Source organism: Oculina patagonica, chromosome 11, assembly GCF_052425735.1.
Source record: "Oculina patagonica isolate OP01 chromosome 11, crgOcupat, whole genome shotgun sequence".
NCBI lineage: Eukaryota > Metazoa > Cnidaria > Anthozoa > Scleractinia > Oculinidae > Oculina > Oculina patagonica.
In genome coordinates, this window is record NC_135768.1 from 17,419,611 (window position 1) to 17,431,569 (window position 11,959).

Below are 11,959 nucleotides of genomic sequence, written 5' to 3' on the forward strand. Positions count from 1 at the left end.
CAAACAGAAAAATTTGAAAATATGAAGGTAAGATAAATTTAAACTTTGGTCAAAACCAGTGTTTTTCTTGCTGCTCCTTACTTAAAAAAAAGGGAAAAAGGAGCAAAATGTACAAAAAAAATTTGATAAAGGAATTTAAACGATTTGAAGTAGTCCAAATAAATGGTGTCGTAAAATGAAACGTAGAATTCATTTTAGCTTCAACAACATGGGTGCGCGCGTTAATTAAAAGCTCTTTTTCCTGAGATCAAAATATCAATTCTCCTTTCTGATTTCCGAATAATTCTTTTAACATAAGTTATAAAAATTTGTTGTCGTATCAAGACAACATTGCTTTGTCACTTGTCTGACTAATTAGGAGAAAATGGATTTTGATCACTCGGCAATTAAAAGCTTACGTGTGCACATTGTACCTAAATATGTCTCGACATAAACTACTTCTCTTTACCTAGCGGAGAACCATACAAGCATGATCCAGATCTATTTTATGTCAACACAGCCAGCTACCTGCTGTCCATGAGAATCCATGAGAATCCAAAGCTAGGACTGTTGAAGGAAAAATACAGAAAATCCTTCCATGAGTAATGATTATACTGAAAAATTCGTTCACTTTAAAATAGCTAGACAAATGTGCCCTTCAGTAAAAAAATTCACGACTTAAAAAATGCATTTTTAATTCTTGTGACTTAGGGCCTGTTTACATGATTCCGGAATGACTTTCATTCCGGAACGAGTTCATTCCATCCCCATACATTTCTCTGTATCTGTTTACATGATACCGAGGCGAAAGTCAAGTCATTCCGGAATGAGTTCATTCCGGTTTTCATTCCGGAATGAAAGTTTCGTTCTGGAATAACATTTCATTCTGGTATCATGTAAACACAGAACGAATTTCGTTCCGATATGAAATCGCAACTCATGAACCGCATACAGACTCCACAGTTTGAATTCAGAGCGAAAAAACATAATAGCATTTACTGTTTAGCCCAAAGCAGCAGCTCTATGGTCAAAGTACTCGTTAAAGTTGCCGATACGGCCATTTATGGGCACAAAAACATGTTTGCGCGAAACATGCGCCATCTTGTTTTGATCTCGCGCGAAAGCCGCGCACGTGAAAATGCCTTTGGTTGAGCCGGTCGACTCTGTCATGTAAATGCAGAACGAACTTTATTCCGGAACGAGTTTCGTTCCGGAATGAAAGTCATTCCGGAATCATGTAAACAGGCCGTAAATACAAACGCATTCAATTTTGAGAATATTAAAATATTCGAGTTCGAGTAGAAAGCTCATTCATTGTGTAACACGAAGGCGCTCCAAATACCGTACCGTATTTATTCGATCAATCGCCTAACTTCGAATAAGCACCCACCCTTAAGGTAGAAAGTTAATGAGCGTCCAGCCTCAAATAATCGCTCCCACTCCAAACCAAAAACAAAAACAGAAAAATAAAAATAAATAAAAATGAGGGCGTATTGAGAGATTTCGCAAAATAAACTCACTGCTTGCTGAAAATGGTGAAAATTTAATAAGCGTCCAGCCTCGTGTACGCCTTCACCTCGAATAAGCTCCCACTCAAATGATCCAAAAATTTCAAGCCCTGGGAACGAGGTTGCAAAAATTTATTAAGCGCCCAGGGCGTTTAATCGAATACATACGGTACACTGTAAACCGCATAAACCTTGAAAAAAAACCCACAAATTTCCCCGATTCTCCTTCATAAGATTTCTCCTCCATAAGATGTGAAATAATTAAAACGAATTGTATACCTTTACTGAATTTGTTCTTCGCAAGCCAGTTATGATAATGTTGTGTCAGAACTCAATCATCGTTAACATTACACACTGAAAATATAGTGCAGGAATACGCTAGGTCCAGAATAATTGGTAAAGGAAACCGAAGAATTTTTCATTCCTATCTGTTTACGACTAAATTTTTAGCTGTTGAACTTTGTTGTTCCCTAGGCAGACCACTTTTACAGCACGCCCTCGTGTTCAATTCTTTTGTTTTTATAAAAATTACGCAGGTAATTTGCATCACAATATGAAAATTAACATGGCGGATTTTGTGAATAATGACTGTTGAAGGTCGTTCAAGGTCACCCAAACTGGAAGGAGCTAAAAAACACTGAACCGGTCCAAAAAGATTCGTAGGGCGAGGTTTTAGGTAGATTTGATAACTAGCAATAACAGCATGTCCATACCGTAATGATTCGATTTAGCGCCCGGGGCGCTTATTTACTTTTGGCATCTCAACGGAGGGCGCTTATTCGAGACAGGGCGCTTATTCGGGACAGGGCGCTAATTTAATTTTTTGAGAAACAACCAAATGTTCAAAACAAAACTTCAATAAATATTGAATTTACTAACAATAACAGAAACTGTAACAGTAACAAATTGCTGAAGGTTCACTAACTTTAAAACAAAATTGTTTATTTCAGTAGTAAATATATACATGTATGGTACGGGTGAATGTTCACGAGTTTATCTATTCGACGTTGATGACTTCAGTAGTGGCAGTTATCTACAGTGGGGGCCTTATTAGAATAGGGGCGCTTATAAGAATGGGGCGTTTATTAGAATGGGGGCGCTTATTGGAATAGGGACGCTTATTGACAAAAACACATTCAAAGGGGGCGCTTATTCGGAAGGGGGCGCTTATTGGAAGGAGGGCGCTAAATCGAATCATTACGGTAAATCAGATAAATGAGCATTCCAACCTAAAGGACCTAACTCTCAAAGTGAAAAGTTTTTGAACAAATTTTCAACCAATTAGCAAGTTGATAATTGTAAAATTTAATTTAAATTTATCAAACCACCTAGCGAATTGGAGCAATTGTTTTGCTTCGACAAACGCAAGCGCTCAAATTTCAGCTTTCTAAATTCGCTTCGTTGGTCAATTCACCTTCATAATTGACTATTTGATAATTATGTGTATGCCTTTCTTTCACAATGTTTTAATATTATCCAATTTCAATCGTGCTTTTTTGTTAATTATTACTGTAATTTTTCTCACCATGAATTTTCTCTTTTTCTTCGATTTATACGCTTTGTAAAAATTTGCGCACTTAAATTCCAAAATTTATCCTTGCATACACAAAAGTTTGTTTCGACTCTGCATCCGCCATAAAAGCTATTAATTTGCCTGAAAATAGTTTAAAACATTATGAAAGCCCGGCAACAAATCAATACACAAGGGCACTTGGAAACTTACCCATAACAGATGTCCTTGTTGCCATGTTGCCATGGTAGCGGATCAGCCAGCGCTTGCACAATGTAACTACAGAAAGAACTAATGAAAACATTTACATTAACTCATGAAAAGTTCTTTTTTATCAATAAAATTGTACAACAGCACGAAATTTTTGGAGGGAATTGTGTTTGGCGAATCCACAAAATTTGGATTATTAACTGCGGGATAAATAGTTTGCAATTCGCTGGAACCGATCTATACATATTAAGTGCCACTGTCAGAGAAAGTGTTCCAGGTGATGAAAGTCGGGTCAACCGATTTTGATGAAACTTGCTGCAGAAGTTGGCCTTGATGAGATATTCCAAAAGCCATTTGGGTTTGGTTTTCTGACTTTTACTTTAAAAGTTCTGGGGGTGGTCCCAAATGGAGGCTCCAGATCATCAAAAATCTTGTATTTGAAGGGGTAAGTTTGAACTTACATAAAACGAAAACCATTTAACTTATTGACTAACTATTTGTATGCTGTTTTTCTACTATAAAGGCTCTTTCATATGAAATGTGTCGTTTTGGCATAGAGGGTTCTGGCAGTGTGGGGTCCAGCACTAATATTGACTAAATTTTGATGAAAAAACAACTACTCAAAATTGCCAAATTTTAAATGTTCATAATTTTTAACTGCCTTAGTGTATATAATAGATACTTATATCAGGAGTTACCCCAATGTTAGTAGAATGAAAATCAACTGAGAAAAATTTGGGCCATGCAAGTTTTTAGTGCTTCAAAGACCCATTTTGAAGTACACCATCACCTAATTTGCATAATGTCAACACCAATAGTTTAACACTCAAACTCAATATATTTACATTTAAACACTTCAGTTTGCCTTGGTGTGGCATATTTTCCTTGGAAATCTGTACAATGAGTAATTTTGTTGAGTGAACACTACCGTAGACATTTGAATTGCCAAAGAATTAGAAAATTCAGTACTGACAAAACTAATGTAACTGCAACTAAAAAAGTTTAAAATGTATACAATAAATCTTTTTGTCTAGTATTTATTTACAGCATTCCATTTCACTCCGATTCAATTGTGAATTGCTTTTTGAAGCAGTTGAGTAGTTCTATCAGTACCCTTTTGCCAGAAGTGGTCTTGTATAGATATTTTTCGACTGACTTCTCGTTGCACGGCAGCTCAAATCTTTATATTTATATTATCATTATACTTTAAGCTGAAACCATGTCCGTGTTTTCTTACCTGGTAAAACGCGTGTCCTTTTCATGGATTTTGCTACATGTTAAAGACAAAACCGGATTATCAAATATTAAACTGGTTTAAAATCACATTGATATAAAATTCGACAAAAACAAATTTCAGTCTGACTTCCATCTTGGACGTGTAAAGAAGAGAACTGGGTCATAAGCGGTTCCCAGTCTTCTCCCCAGAGAAAAACAACTTGTTGGAAATTATTTTATCCAGCCTGAACGATTAGTCACAGAATAGTACAATGGCATTGTGCTCGTTTGGAGGGGGAGGAAGATCCCTGCGGTGCTGTAGAATGGGCTGCCCACGACAGCTCTATGGTTCCATTACAACACTGTAAGCGTGACATGAGCTCGTGGCTCAAAGAGAAGTACGGAGGTTCCGGCGCTTCCGGGAGTAGAGGACGTCCCACATCGAAAATAGCGGTAAGGTATTAAAATAATCATGCAATTACTGCAATTCGTGGCAAAAATAAACAAAGTTTGAGTTGCAAATATGTTTTTGCTGCATGTGGTCATGCGTTGACTGTCGAGTGTTACATGCAAGCTTTAAATATCAGGTTACAGGAATAATATAAATTCGTATGATAAATTTTCAAATTACGCCGGTTGTGCAACACGAAATAGCCCTTTACAAAGCAAACAAGCACAGAACAAAACAAAACAAACAAACAAACAAACAGAAACAAAAAAAGACTTGAAAAATAACTTTTTTAAGATTAAATCTGAGCTAATCTGCAATATGCAAATCCACTTTGTTTGCATGTTTAATGTAATATACAGTAAACGAGACAAACATGGTAGCAAGTGTGATGACAGATTGCTTTCAAACCCGACAACCATCAATGGACAGAACCATTATAAGAAACATTTACGCATGACATTGCTACACTACACATTACTTCCAGATTCGCTTTTAACTTTAAACCTCTCAATGAAAATTAAAAGTACGGTTTTCTTCGTTTCGTGACACCGAAGGTCATTTTAGTCACGCGCGTGTTACAGTTGACTGCCCGGCTTCGAAGATTGTTGAATGAATTAAGGAATCCATAAATCCTTAAAAATTGGGATTTGAAAGATCTCAAACTAGTTTAACTTATGTTTGACTTTCGTCATAGATTTAATCATTGTATCTAATGAAAATGATTTCTGGAATGTCGATTTCAACTTCCTGGTTTCGGTTGCAATTTTGTGATCAAGTAACAAAAACAAATGAAACTAAATGCTAAAATCTGAAGGTAACAATAAAAACAAAACAAACTTTACAACTAAAACATATAACAAAAATAGAAATAAAATGAAGAATTAAAATTAGCTCTAACTGCAGGCAGACAATATCTCAAAGGTGAATTCAAGAGTCACTTGGGACGAGGGGAATGTTGTGCTGACCACTGCACAGTTTTTGCATTATCAGGGCCTCTTCATATGATCCCGGTTGACCGGGTTGGCCCAGTTACCGAGATATCGGCTCACTCCTACTTTCTTTGTAAATTTTTTGATGTGTTCATATGAGAAGGCGGGCCAGCCCGGTTACCGATATCTCGGTTTCTGCAAACGAGATATCGGTAACCGGGAAGAAAATTTTCCCATATGAACACTTCAGCCCGGCCGCCGGGACGCAACCTTTTTTGAAAAAATAGCTTCCCTTTCGTAACTGGGAGGTCAAAATGACATTATTTTGCCTTGGATATATTTCCACTTCAGAAATATGCGAATTAGCTTTATAAGTAAAGTTACAAGGGTCGATAAAGCTACGATAGTCGCAAAAGATGCAACTTCATGTGTCGCAATTTTGGTTTCGTTTCTTGAATTTTATCCCCGTCATCAACCGGGCTAAAATTTTCCATATGAAAAGACGTCAAAATCTGTCCTGGTAACCGAGGCAGCCCGTTAACCGGGCTCATGTGAAGAGGCCCTCAGATCCAAAGAAAGCGGAATTTGCCTCTCCTTGTAACCACAGCCATGACATGTCATGCTTAGACTGCCAGAACATAAAGAACGTTCTGAAAGATATACAAAAGAAACTTGAGAGCAAAGAGTTAGAACTTACAAAAGACCAGCAAGAAAGGGCAAAGTGGGAGTTTGAACATGCGGTTAGCGACATTGAGGCCTAGAAAACTCATCTGCTTAGGGCATTCCATCAAGACCAAGCAAAGCAAGATGCATTAAGCCAACTTGACGAGAAAACAATTATTGTCATAAACGACTGGGCGATGAAGCTACTACCCATGAAATTTAGAGAAACCCAATCTCAATGGTTCGCGAAACGTGGCCTGAGTTGGCATTTTTCTGCCGTGATTCACAATTCAGGTCACCCTGACTGCCAAGCTGAAGGCAACGGCGAGCATGTGATTCATACATATGTGGCTGCCTTTGATGATTGCAAGCAAAATTGGTTTTCCGTGACATGTATAATCGAATAAGTCCTTGTTACCGTGAAGGAAACACACCCAACTGTGTCAAAAGCTGTGTTACGCAGTGACAATGCGGGCTGCTACCATAGCACCTCTCTTTTGACAACTATTAACTCTTCAAGCAAGCGAACAGGTGTAGAGGTCATACGTTACGATTTTTCGGATCCTCAAGCAGGAAAGGATCTCTGTGACCGCAAAATCGCGCCATTCAAGCAGGGTCTGAGAAATTACGTAGCAGAAAACAATGACGTACAAACGGCAGAAGATGTGAAAAAAGGATCAGAATCTCCACCAGGTATTGCAGGCACTCGGGTGGCAGTTTGCAAAATCGACAAAACCAAAATGTCAAAGGCCGTTAAAAACAACAAGATCACGGGAATTACTAAATATTATGACTTCTCTTATAGCCAAGATGGTATACGAGTCTGGCAGGCATACGGCGTTGGCGAGGGCATGTTGATTGAAGACTTTTAAAGTAAACAGGATGTTTCTGGGCTAGAGAGGGCAGGCGAGTGGAGCCACGAAGTTACTAGGCCGAAGCAAAAAAAGGGCACAACAAAGTCCAAAGCTTGTAAGAGTGATCTCACAAGTACATATTCATGTTTGGAGCCTTCATGCATTTTGACTTTTAGCACTCTTGAAGATACTGATGAGCATATGGATATTGGATGCCACGTCATGCTTCCCGAGAATGAATCTGTTTACGACACCGTACGAAGACAGTAGGCCGCTACAACAACCTCTATCAAGGGAAAAAGTCAGAAGATTGGTGACAGTCACTATCACTGTGATGCTACAACAGACGAGCATGCTTGCCAGGGATGGGCTCTAAAGAAGCAGAAGCCTCCTGTACGAATTTCAGGGGAAGTTAAGGAGTACCTCACACGTGTGTTTAATGAAGGTACCAAAAGCAAACTAAAAGCAAAGCCAGATGACGTCGCAGAGGATCTGAAGAGAAAGTTCGCGAGATCCGAGTGGCTTGAAGTTCAAACTATCAAAGGGTATTTTTCCCGACTGGCGACGTTACAAAAAGGTCAAGAAGTAAGCGAGGAAGACACTGCCTGTGAAGATGCAGCGATCGAAAGGAAAGAACTTCTTCAGGATTTGATAGAAGAAGCACAGAAACAAATTGATCTTCAACATCCTCTGATGTACGAAAAAATTAATCTTTGTGAACTTTTCGTGGCTAACAAACTTGACCATGCGTTACGAAAGTTTAAGTTATGTACCCTTAAAGCTATGTGTGATTCATTTGGAGTGGACGTTGATGGCCCAGCCACTCGTAAAGCTCCATTTATTACCGCAGTGTTTGAGCTAGTTAAATTCTGCCAGTGCCAATGTAAATGAGCGACTTACAAGAAAGTTATAGATACAGAAATCAGTGTTATAACAATATAACTCCGGGGGGACTCCTATATGAAACGGACCGGGATGCTCGTCGGAAATTTTAAAAAGAACCCCTAAAAGAGACCAATCTGGGAGTGGCTCAACCTTTTGTTGACCCCTAAAAGATACCAAAAACCTAAGAATAGAATTTTATATTTGTATATTTCTTCGTGTATAACCCTAAAAGAGACCATTATGGCTAAAAAAAATTGGCGTTTTGCCCGGAACACCCTAAACGAGACCAAAAATCCGAAATTTACACCCCTAAGCTAGACAACGAGCATCCCCGTCACTTTCATATGCGAGTCCCCCCCGGGGTTATAACTGTACATAAAGCGATAGTTCCTTCCCTTTCGGTCTTAAAATATATGACACAAATACCCTAGAGAATAACAAAAATGAAGACAAGTTTGCGCAGCCAACGTTCCGTAATTTGATCATAACAAAGGGTTAATAGTGCAAAGAGGGGGAAGGCCACTAGTTTTTATACAGGTGAAGAGGCACGGGGCACAAGACGTTTGCACGCATATTGAATAGTCAATAAAGAGAGCGAATAAGGGGGTGGAAGATGCAGGAGGATTTGAAGATAGCCTCCTGCCATTAAAATTCACCGAACCCCCACCCTCATACTCAGTTTTCAGGCAGACACTGCCTCTTTCTTAAGCATGGCGAGTTTTAGTATTAACATAATTGTTGCACGCTTTAGGGAACAACTGTTGGTGAAAGTGGCCTCACCGTCTGCAGAAGTTAGTCAAATGTGCACTAACAATGGGTGACCCTATTCGGCGGAATGGCGGAATGACGGAACGGCACGCGGAATGGCGGAATGGCGGAATATCCTAAAACACGGAATGACGGAATATCCTAAAACGCGGAATGACGGAATATCCTAAAACGCGGAATGACGGAATATTCTAAAACGCGGAATTGTGAAACATTAAAAAAGAAACAACAACAGCAACAAAAACAAACAAACAAAAGGAAATTTTAACTACTAACTTTCTCAGACAGCGATTTATATAAAGGCTAAGAATGTCGCTAATAATGATTCAGGTTCTTTAACTTGTGGATATTCGTTGCGGTGACAGAGAAACCAAGTTGTTTACGAGAGGGCTAGCAGTTGAAAACCAGTTAACACTTAATATATTCCTTAAAATGACGGGTTCTTTATATATCTTCTTAATCGTTCGAGGACGTCGATCTCGAGCCGGGATTTCATGGTAGGATATCGAGTGATCAAGTGAGGATTTCGTTAATTTACAGAAGACGTTCTCGCCCCGTTCGAGACAATGAAACGTACAAAGCCGAGGTACGTAAACGAAGCCGTTATAAAGAAAATGGAAGGGCCTGAAATTTATTGAGTTCGTACTGAGAAATAATAATAAAAGGAAACCAAAAACAAGGGGTTTCCGGTTGGTAACCCATCCAAATACTAACCCCGACCAACAGGGCTTAACTTTGGCTCAGAAAGAGCGCGTAAATCAGTTTATAACAGTATAAGTCCAGTCATAGCATCGTTCAAAAGATCCATTACACCTAACCAGGTATTTCTGTTCTCTATTTGCATGACTCTTGTAACTTTTTTCTCGTCTCTGGGACTGATACCACAAGGAAAGCACCAGCTCTCGTCCGATCGCCGAAGTTAAGCCCTGTTGGTCGGGGTTAGTACTTGGATGGGTGACCAACCGGACACCCCTTTTTTTGGTTTCCTTTTATTATTATTTCTCAGTACGAACTCAATAAATTTCAGGCCCTTCCATTTTCTTTATAACGGCTTCGTTTACGTACCTCGGCTTTGTACGTTTCATTGTCTCGAACGGGGCGAGAACGTCTTCTGTAAATTAACGAAATCCTCACTTGATCACTCGATATCCTACCACGAAATCCCGGCTCGAGATCGACGTCCTCGAACGATTAAGAAGATATATAAAGAACCCGTCATTTTAAGGAATATATTAAGTGTTAACTGGTTTTCAACTGCTAGCCCCTCTCGTAAACAACTTGGTTTCTCTGTCACCGCAACGAATATCCACAAGTTAAAGAACCTGAATCATTATTAGCGACATTCTTAGCCTTTATATAAATCGCTGTCTGAGAAAGTTAGTAGTTAAAATTTCCTTTTGTTTGTTTGTTTTTGTTGCTGTTGTTGTTTCTTTTTTAATGTTTCACAATTCCGCGTTTTAGAATATTCCGTCATTCCGCGTTTTAGGATATTCCGTCATTCCGCGTTTTAGGATATTCCGTCATTCCGTGTTTTAGGATATTCCGCCATTCCGCCATTCCGCGTGCCGTTCCGTCATTCCGCCATTCCGCCGAATAGGGTCACCCCTAACAATAGCCAGACAACATTTTGTAGGTCTTTTATTTTATTTTGGGCAAGGAATCAAAATATCAGGCTGATTAAAATATGAAAATCTGTATATTTGCCAAGATGGCAAAGGCATATTTAATTGTTTTATTGACGTTTTATTTGACAATATAGATTTTCGAACAAAAAAACAAAGATATCAAATTGCTGGAGGTCGCGTGTACTCGTTTCCGTCAGGCTACTCTCGACCCAGTTCTCCCGCCACCACATCCAAAATGGCGGATAAACAACCCTAAATGCCAAGACAGCAAAAGCGACAAAGAACTGAGCGAATATAGAAAGCTTATTTGTTATATCAGAGACTATTCACATAGATCCATGTAAAGAAATGTAGGAGGAGCCGATTATCAGAAAATACGATTTGTCCATGAACTGATTGTAGTTGCAGGATTTTGAGAAAGATGGAAGTTTAGCTTCCAACCGTTTATATTTATACACTTTTTTAGGTAAGTTGGTTAAGTAAGCAAAGCTTTTTTGGAAGAACGTCATGTATTAGTATTGTACACTCTCCAGGAATACTTATTACTGACTTGCTTTATTGTATGCATTTTAACTTTTTAATAGCACAAGTTAGATTGATTTTGTCAGTACTGAATTTCAAGAGTCTACAGTAGTGTAAACCCAACCACAATACTTATTGTATAAATATCTTAGAAACGTAAGCCTTACCAGGGCAAATTGAAGTGTTTAAATATAAATATATTGAGTTTGCGTGTTAAGCTATTGGTGTTGACATTATGCAAATTAGGTGAGGGTGTACTTCAAAATGGGTCTTTGAAGCACTAAAAACTTGCATGGCCCAAATTTTTCTCAGTTGATTTTCATTCTACTAACATTGGGGTAACTCCTGATATAAGTATCTTTTTTATACACTACGGCAGTTAAAAATTATGAACATCTAAAATTTGGCAATTTTGAGTAGTGTTTTTTTCATCAAAATTTAGTCAATATTAGTGCTGGACCCCACACTGCCAGAACCCTCTATGCCAAAACAACACATATCATATGAAAGAGCCTTTATAGTAGAAAAACAGCATACAAATAGTTAGTCAATAAGTTAAATGGTTTTCGTTTTATACAAGTTCAAACTTACCCCTTCAAATACAAGATTTTTGATGATCTGGAGCCTCCATTTGGGACCACCCCCAGAACTTTTAAAGTAAAAGTCAGAAAACCAAACCCAAATGGCTTTTGGAATATCTCATCAAGGCCAACTTCTGCAGCAAGTTTCATCAAAATCGGTTGACCCGACTTTCATCACCTGGAACACTTTCTCTGACAGTGGCACTTAAGTAACACAATTTCGCGGAAATGAAACGGGCATATTTCGTGGAACTTAATT

The 11,959-nt window shown here is 38.6% G+C and overlaps 1 long non-coding RNA gene and 1 pseudogene across 1 annotated transcript in view; one reads left to right on the forward strand and one right to left on the reverse strand.

Annotated features, from left to right (window-relative positions):
* Window positions 1–423: 423 nt before the first annotated feature.
* The window catches only part of LOC144629701 (uncharacterized), a 17,305-nt gene continuing 5,769 nt past the window's right edge, over window positions 424–11,959 (reverse strand). Inside the window, exon 5 of the long non-coding RNA XR_013566410.1 lies at window positions 424–546. This is a non-coding gene — a long non-coding RNA (uncharacterized LOC144629701). The remainder of the gene's footprint in view (window positions 547–11,959) is intronic.
* Window positions 6,505–8,387, forward strand: LOC144630649 (uncharacterized; annotated as a pseudogene).